This window comes from Mauremys mutica, unplaced genomic scaffold (assembly GCF_020497125.1).
Source record: "Mauremys mutica isolate MM-2020 ecotype Southern unplaced genomic scaffold, ASM2049712v1 Super-Scaffold_100350, whole genome shotgun sequence".
Classification (NCBI taxonomy): Eukaryota; Metazoa; Chordata; order Testudines; family Geoemydidae; genus Mauremys; species Mauremys mutica.
Window position 1 is genome coordinate 327359 of NW_025423321.1, and position 6599 is coordinate 333957.

Below are 6599 nucleotides of genomic sequence, written 5' to 3' on the forward strand. Positions count from 1 at the left end.
CTGTCCTCATTGCTTCTCTCTCTCCCTTCCCCTCATCTCTGCTGCTCCCCCTCTGGGGGCTTTCTCAGCACCTGGCTCCACAGCACTTCCTGGGGGCCAGAGACTGCGCTTTCTGCATCTGCAGATGTGGCCTCTCTCCTGATTGCTAAGGAAAGGAACCATTCCAGGAAATGGCCACAGCTTCTGGGAATCCTTGTGTGGCTGTGAACAGAATTTGGCTCCTGGCACACAAGGCAACTTAAAAGCTGAGCACCCAGACAGGGGCTTGAACCCTGGACCCTCAGATTAAGAGCCTGATGCTCTACCAACTGAGCTACCTGGGCTTGTTGAAAAAAAAATCTTTACCGTTCACCACAAGAGTGAGCAGGCAGGCAAAAGCGAGGCAAAAAAAGTCCCAGGAACCCCTCCTCTTTTTCTGCACAGCCACTGCCTGTCAGCAGGATTCCTCCTCCTCCTCAGGGAGACTAAATCTAAGCACCTAGACAGGAGGTCCATCCGCTGCACCTCAATCCCACATGCCTGAGCCTCCCTGCCAAAGCCCTGCACCTGGCCCCATAGAATTAAGTCGCACGTTTCGCTGGGAACTCGACTTCTTGTGTCCAGAGCATCTCGGCCCCCTCAGTAGATGACCTGAGAAACACAGTGTCCGGCTTTTCCAAAGAAGAGCTTAGATCCCTTCATCATGTGGCCTAAAGGATAAGGCATCTCCCTGTGGATCGGATGATTCAGGATTTGAGTCCCCTCGTGGTTGTGCTCACTTTGTGCTGCAAATCCTGCTCCCTTCAGGGCTGGAACCTCTTCTTGGCCCCTCAGGCCAATGTTCTGGCTTCAGCTAGAGCCCCGGGAAGGAGTTGCGGGGTGGGTGTCACAAAGGCTGGGGCATGAGCCCCAGGTGCTTCCAGTCTCGCCTTTGCCATTCCTGACTTGCCAAAGAAAATGGGCTGCTTCACTGCCAAAGTGAGCACCTGGAGTGGGAACCATAAGAGGCCCAGCCCTGCTTTCCTACCTTCTTCTGATGTTGGCCACAGAGCATCAGCAGCTGATCTGCAGGTGGTCTTCAGTGGGGTTCAGCACAGCAGGGAGCAGGCTGGCCCTGTGGCTGTCTGCTGGCCACACATAGGCATGGTCCTCCCCTCCTCTTGCCCTGGCCTCTGTGGCTTTTAAGCCTTCCCTTGGAGCTCTCAGCACCAGCCGCCTCCACTCTAGGTGCCCAAAGGAGAGGTGCTGGGCTTCCACCTGCCCAGCCCTGACTAGGAAGCCTGGCCCTGGCCCTGCTTCCTTCAAGCACCAGGTGGGCAAGAGGGAAAGCACAGTGGCAAGTGCCAGACTTGTGGGCACCAGGTGAAGCCATGAGAATCCCAACCCTCAGGTGTCATTTCTAGAGCCCTGACCCACCACAGCCTGAATCACCCAGCAGGAGGGGAAAGACTTGTTCGGCACAGCTGGAGACAGGGAAGTGGAGCTTTGTGAGCTCCAGGTCTTTACCACAAACCCACACAAGGTCCCACTGAGATTTGAACACAGATTGCAGGATTCAGAGTCCTGAGTGCAGCCCGTTACACCATGGGACCAGCTCATGCTGCCTTCTCTGCACATCAGTGACCCTCACGGGGCCGGCTCGAGTAAGGGACTGTTGGCCCCTTACTAAAACTTAGTGGGGTTTTTGGTTGGCTAGTTCCCAGTCCCAATAGAAGGAGGAAGGGAGCACCATGTGTGAGAATGAAAATCCTAAACCACTCTTTGAAATAACGAAAGCAGCAGAACGTGTTATTGTCCCTACCCCAGAGCAGACAGACCAGTGGAGAAATGCCATTGAGTCCAGGATTTACCATTTCTACTCGCTAAACTCCCTCCCACCCTTCTGGGCTCCTAGAGCAGGGGACTGAGCCTGAGCCAAGACACGGACACTGCAACTTTACTCCAGACCAAGCCGCATGACCCCAATTAATCCGACACGGGCCAGACAAGAGTGTTTCATTGCACTGGAGATGTAGCCTAACGTTATGTCTACACTGTGATTAACTCACCCAGGGCACCTGTCGCAAAGCCCGGGTCAGCTGACTCAGGCTTATGGGGCTCGGGCTGCAAGACTATAAAATTACAGTGCAGACAAATGGGCTCGAGCCCAACCTCTGAGGCCCCACGAGGGGTGAGGGTTTCTGAACCCAGGCTTCAGCGTGAACACAAATATCTGCACCACAGATTTTAGCCCCTCAGCTTTAGCTCCATGAGCCCAAGTCAGATGACCCAGGCCAGCCCTGCTGCCATCTTAATCCCAGGAGAGATGGACTCTAAGGGTGTAGTAAGTGCAGGCCCTGATAAAGGCCCAATATGAGGCCTAAGGCCTGAACTAAAGTAATGGTCAAGACTTTGCTAACATAAAGCAAAGTTAAGCTGTGAGTCAGAGGTAGGCCTTGCTCACAGAAGCTGGCACGAAAAGGGCTGATGCTGCATAAACGTATATTCACCTAGCATAAACACAGCACTAGAACACACTGTACTGAAACATTCCATAGATAACAGGAGAACAGGCCGACCCATCCCAATGACAGGGGCAAAAGGGTAAAATGATGGATAGAGTTGTTTTGATCGAACCAACATGTACAAGGTAGAAGGCGGTACCTTAATACGTAGAGGGGTTGTAACTTGCTACGTAGAGAGGTTGCACCTCAATACGTCAGGTGTGATGTGTAACTTGTTTGTATCTGTGTATAAGAATGCACTCCAGGGGCGGAACCTTTGTCCGGCCGTAGGGGGAGTGGAAAGTCCCGCCACTAAGCCGGGTCCTTGCCAAGAGGCACTTTCTCGTAGTATGCCCTGAGTTAGGCTAAGAAACCTACAGGGAACTGCAATTGTGTCCGAGATCGCAATAAACCTAGTTGACGTGACTTTGCACCTTACTGGACTCTGTGGTTATTGGGGGTTCTCGTCGGGTCTGCTGTGTCAGCTATCTGCAGAGCTGGGGCAGCACACAGAGGGAATTCACACACGCAGCCGAGTGATATCAACAAGGAGAAAGCAGAGCACCACACCGGTACCGCTCTGACAACACAGCACAGCACTCTGTCACTCACACACACACACACTGCTGCCTGCTTAGCTCTGTGTCAGGGGTCCTGGAACAGGGGGTTTAGAGGGCCATGGCCCCACCACTCTTTACTGGCTGTTAGGACAAATGATGGAGGGGGGGGTGAAGGGTGCAGTCTTGGGGAAGAGGCGTTCTGTGGGTGTGGCCTCGGGGGGAGAGGTGGTGTGAGTGTGGGTCCTTAGGGAAGGGGTGTCATGGGGGTGCCACAGTTCGGACAACAGTGCCCCCCCCCCACTGTAAGGAAGCTTCTGCCGCCCCTGCTCTGTGTTGGCAGAGCGGGAGAGAGCAGCATCCACGGCAGTGATTTGCTCCCTGGGGCTCCGGCAGGGGGGCTCGGGAGGCGATTTGAAGGGCCCGGGGCTCTGGCCGCTGCAGGGAGCCCTGGGCCCTTTAAATCACCAGCCTGGGGAAGCCAGGCCGGGCTGGCACAGCGTAACGGCTCTTGCCGGTATCCCATACCAGAACATACCGGCTTACTTTCACCTCCGGAAGGTCCTCACGCAGATCAATAACTGGTTAAAAGACAGGAAACAAAGGGTAGGAATAAATGATCAGTTTTCAGGATGGAAACAGGTAACTAGTGGTGTCTGTACTGGGACCAGGACTAGTCAACATATTCATAAATGATCTGCTAAATAGTGAGCTGATAGAATTTGTAGATGATCCAAAACTACCGGCTTCCTTCCTAGAACGAATGCTCCTTGAGTGGGGTGACCACAGGGAGTAGCTCAAACCTCCAAAGTGCCTGGCCAGGGGCAGGACATTAGCACAGCCAGGGAGGGGTGCGGCAGTGACATCACAAAGGCCTTTTGCAGGACCTCAGACTATTGGTCACAGGTGGTGGGGAGGTGGTGACCTCACAGAGAGATGCTGACATCAGCCAGGCAGGACAGGGGCGAGGGGCCAGGGAATCCTCAGAGACCCCTGTGGCTTTGCTTCAGCAAGTCTCCTTCTCCAGGTCTCTCTTTGAGGACTGAGAGAGTATTCGGGTTCACGGACGTGAGCGCCAGGAGGAACCTCTTTCGAGTTTTCTCCTTCCCTTTTCCTGATTTTACTAGAAAACAGCCGTCCCTGTTTAGAAGGTAAGAGCCTCCTCCAGGTTTGAAACCTGTTCAGTCTGATCCATCAGGTGACAGTTGAATTCTAGGCATGGAAAACACGAGCTTAAGGAGGCAGAATTTTATTCCACACCTGGGATTTTGTCCCTTAGAATCACTGGGGACATTAGGGTTTGTCCTTTTGGTTTCACCTTTTCCTCCATCCATCCCTCCCTCCTTTCTCTTTGTCTCTTGCTTCTTTTGTCCTTTCACCTGTTCCCCTCCCAACACCAGGAGCGGTGTGTGTGTGTGTGTGTTGCAGGGGAGTGCTCGGCAGCTCCCACTGTGGGAGGTCCATGCAAAAATGTGGGGCTGAAATAGTGCTTGGGCAGTGATCCCCACCGGTGACCTGGGCCATCCTTTGGGCTCTCTGGTGAGAACCCTCAGCCTCCCGTCCTCAGTCTCTACCCTGATTGGCTGAGCAGGGGGTTATTGACAGGGAGGAGACTCAGGTCCTTGTTGTTCTCTTTTAAGACCAAGGAAATAAGTCAGAACCAGTCATATGTTTGATGAATTTTGCTGCTTCTCTGCATTAATGGTCTCTGAACAGTTCATGATTCTCTCTAACATTGCAGTTCTCCTCAAATACTTGCTGAATAATTACTGTGCACTGTTGTTGGTCTGGAGCTCATCTGAGAGCACTTTACTCAGGTCATTCAGTGTCTGAAATTCAAGATATGATGGTTAGTTTGAAAATCACGGCTCTTGGGTCCTATTCCCAACTCTGCCACTGGCTGGCTGTGTGACCTAAGACAAGTCAATTCTCCTTTCTCAGCCTTAGCTTCTCCCTCTTTCCAGTAGGGATAATAATGATCCGCTCCTACCTACCTCAACACACTGTCTCTCCCCACAAACACTCACTGTCTCCACACTGCAGTTGAAAGGCACCTGGCAATCTAGTAGGATGCCTATGGAACAATGGGAGAGAGAAAGTGAAAGTGCAGCCATGGAGACACCACACACCAGCCTTCCCTGCCTAGCAAGACTCAAACCTCCACAGAAAGACCCCATGTTGTTATACCCCAGCTCCCTAAGGCCTCAGCCACAACCACTTAACACGGGGGCCTTTCTACACTCGGGTTCTGTTCTCACTGAAGGGTCATTTCCAGTGGTTTGCTCACACCAGCTTCCCCAGCACACTCACTGCTGTGCAGCTCTGTACGTGTGGCCATGGCTGAGCAGCAAGAATTCCTGCCCGTTTCCCAACTGGCTGGAGCATGGCTAGAGTGTGTTTGTGGTTAATGACGTCGCTGTAGATTGTTCGTTTCCTGCCTTGGCAATTCAGACAGTCCCTTTTCCCAACATATCTCCAGCACATCCGAGCTCCCTGCATCCAGGTCACTTTCCTCAGCCGGGCTGCATCAGGGGAGGGCAGAGAGCAGCAGCTTCTGATGCTCCCCTCCCAGCACAGCCCAGGTGGGGACAGTGACCAGGACGCATGGGGTACTTAGTGTTGCTCCTCGCTCCTCCCAACCCTCTATGGGGCCACGGAGGGACGCTGGGGGTGGGTGAGCTGCATCTTTGTGTCAACACTTGCCCCTCCCCCCACAATGTTCCCCCACCGGGTCCAAGCAGGGCGAAATGTGGGAGCCCCCCAGGAAGCCGTGGCTGACACTACACTGGCAGTGTGCACCTTCGCACTGCCGCAGGGTGCCCCTTTGATCACCGAGTGCCCAGCAGATCTGGGGCCCCTGGAAAAGTCTCCCCATGTCGTCCCAAGCGCTAGAGGAGCTCCCATCCCCTGCATTGGCCCAGGGGCTGCAGCAGGGACACAGAGCTTCTCTGGTCTCAGGGCTGCAGCGAGGGGGAGGAGTAAATGAGTGAGCAGGGTGGGGCCAGTGGGGAAGGGGTGAAGCACAGGTGCCCAGTGACTGGGGCCGTGGGTGGAAGGCGTGGAAGGGATGAAAGAGGGCAGGGCCGCAGGCAGAAGAGTGTTTGGGGCCAAGGTTCTGGTGCCAGGGCTGCTGCCCTTGTTCTCCCTTTCCCTGGGCTTTGGCATCACTAGCCCCTGCTTAGCCAGTAGGGTTCAGTGGTCCCCAAAATGTGGGGCATGACTCCTAGGGGGACACAGAGGAACATTCATGGGGGCACCTCAGGGCCTGAGCCAGCCCCCATGGAGGGAGCAGCACTCAGCCCCACTCTGCCCCAGCTCTTCCCCAACCCCACCCTCAGCCTGGGCCCCAGCCCCTGGCCCAGCCTCGACCCCCTTACCCCTGCCCGCACCCCTCTCCCCATCAAGCAACGGCCCCACTCCCAGCCCATGTTCTCAACTGCGGCTTCCGAGGGGCCACAGCCAGGGATAAGAGGGCACAGTGTGAAATGTTTGGGGACCACTGGTTTAGGGTGATGTTCTCAATCACTTCTACAAAGTCCAATAAAAGCTATTCCTCACCCACCCACCCCTCCATCAGGAC

General features: G+C 54.5%; 1 non-coding gene across 1 annotated transcript; it reads right to left on the reverse strand.

Annotated features, from left to right (window-relative positions):
- Positions 1-250: 250 nt before the first annotated feature.
- Positions 251-323, reverse strand: TRNAK-CUU. Its single transcript has one exon. It is a non-coding gene; the product is annotated as a tRNA-Lys (tRNA).
- Positions 324-6599: the final 6276 nt, after the last annotated feature.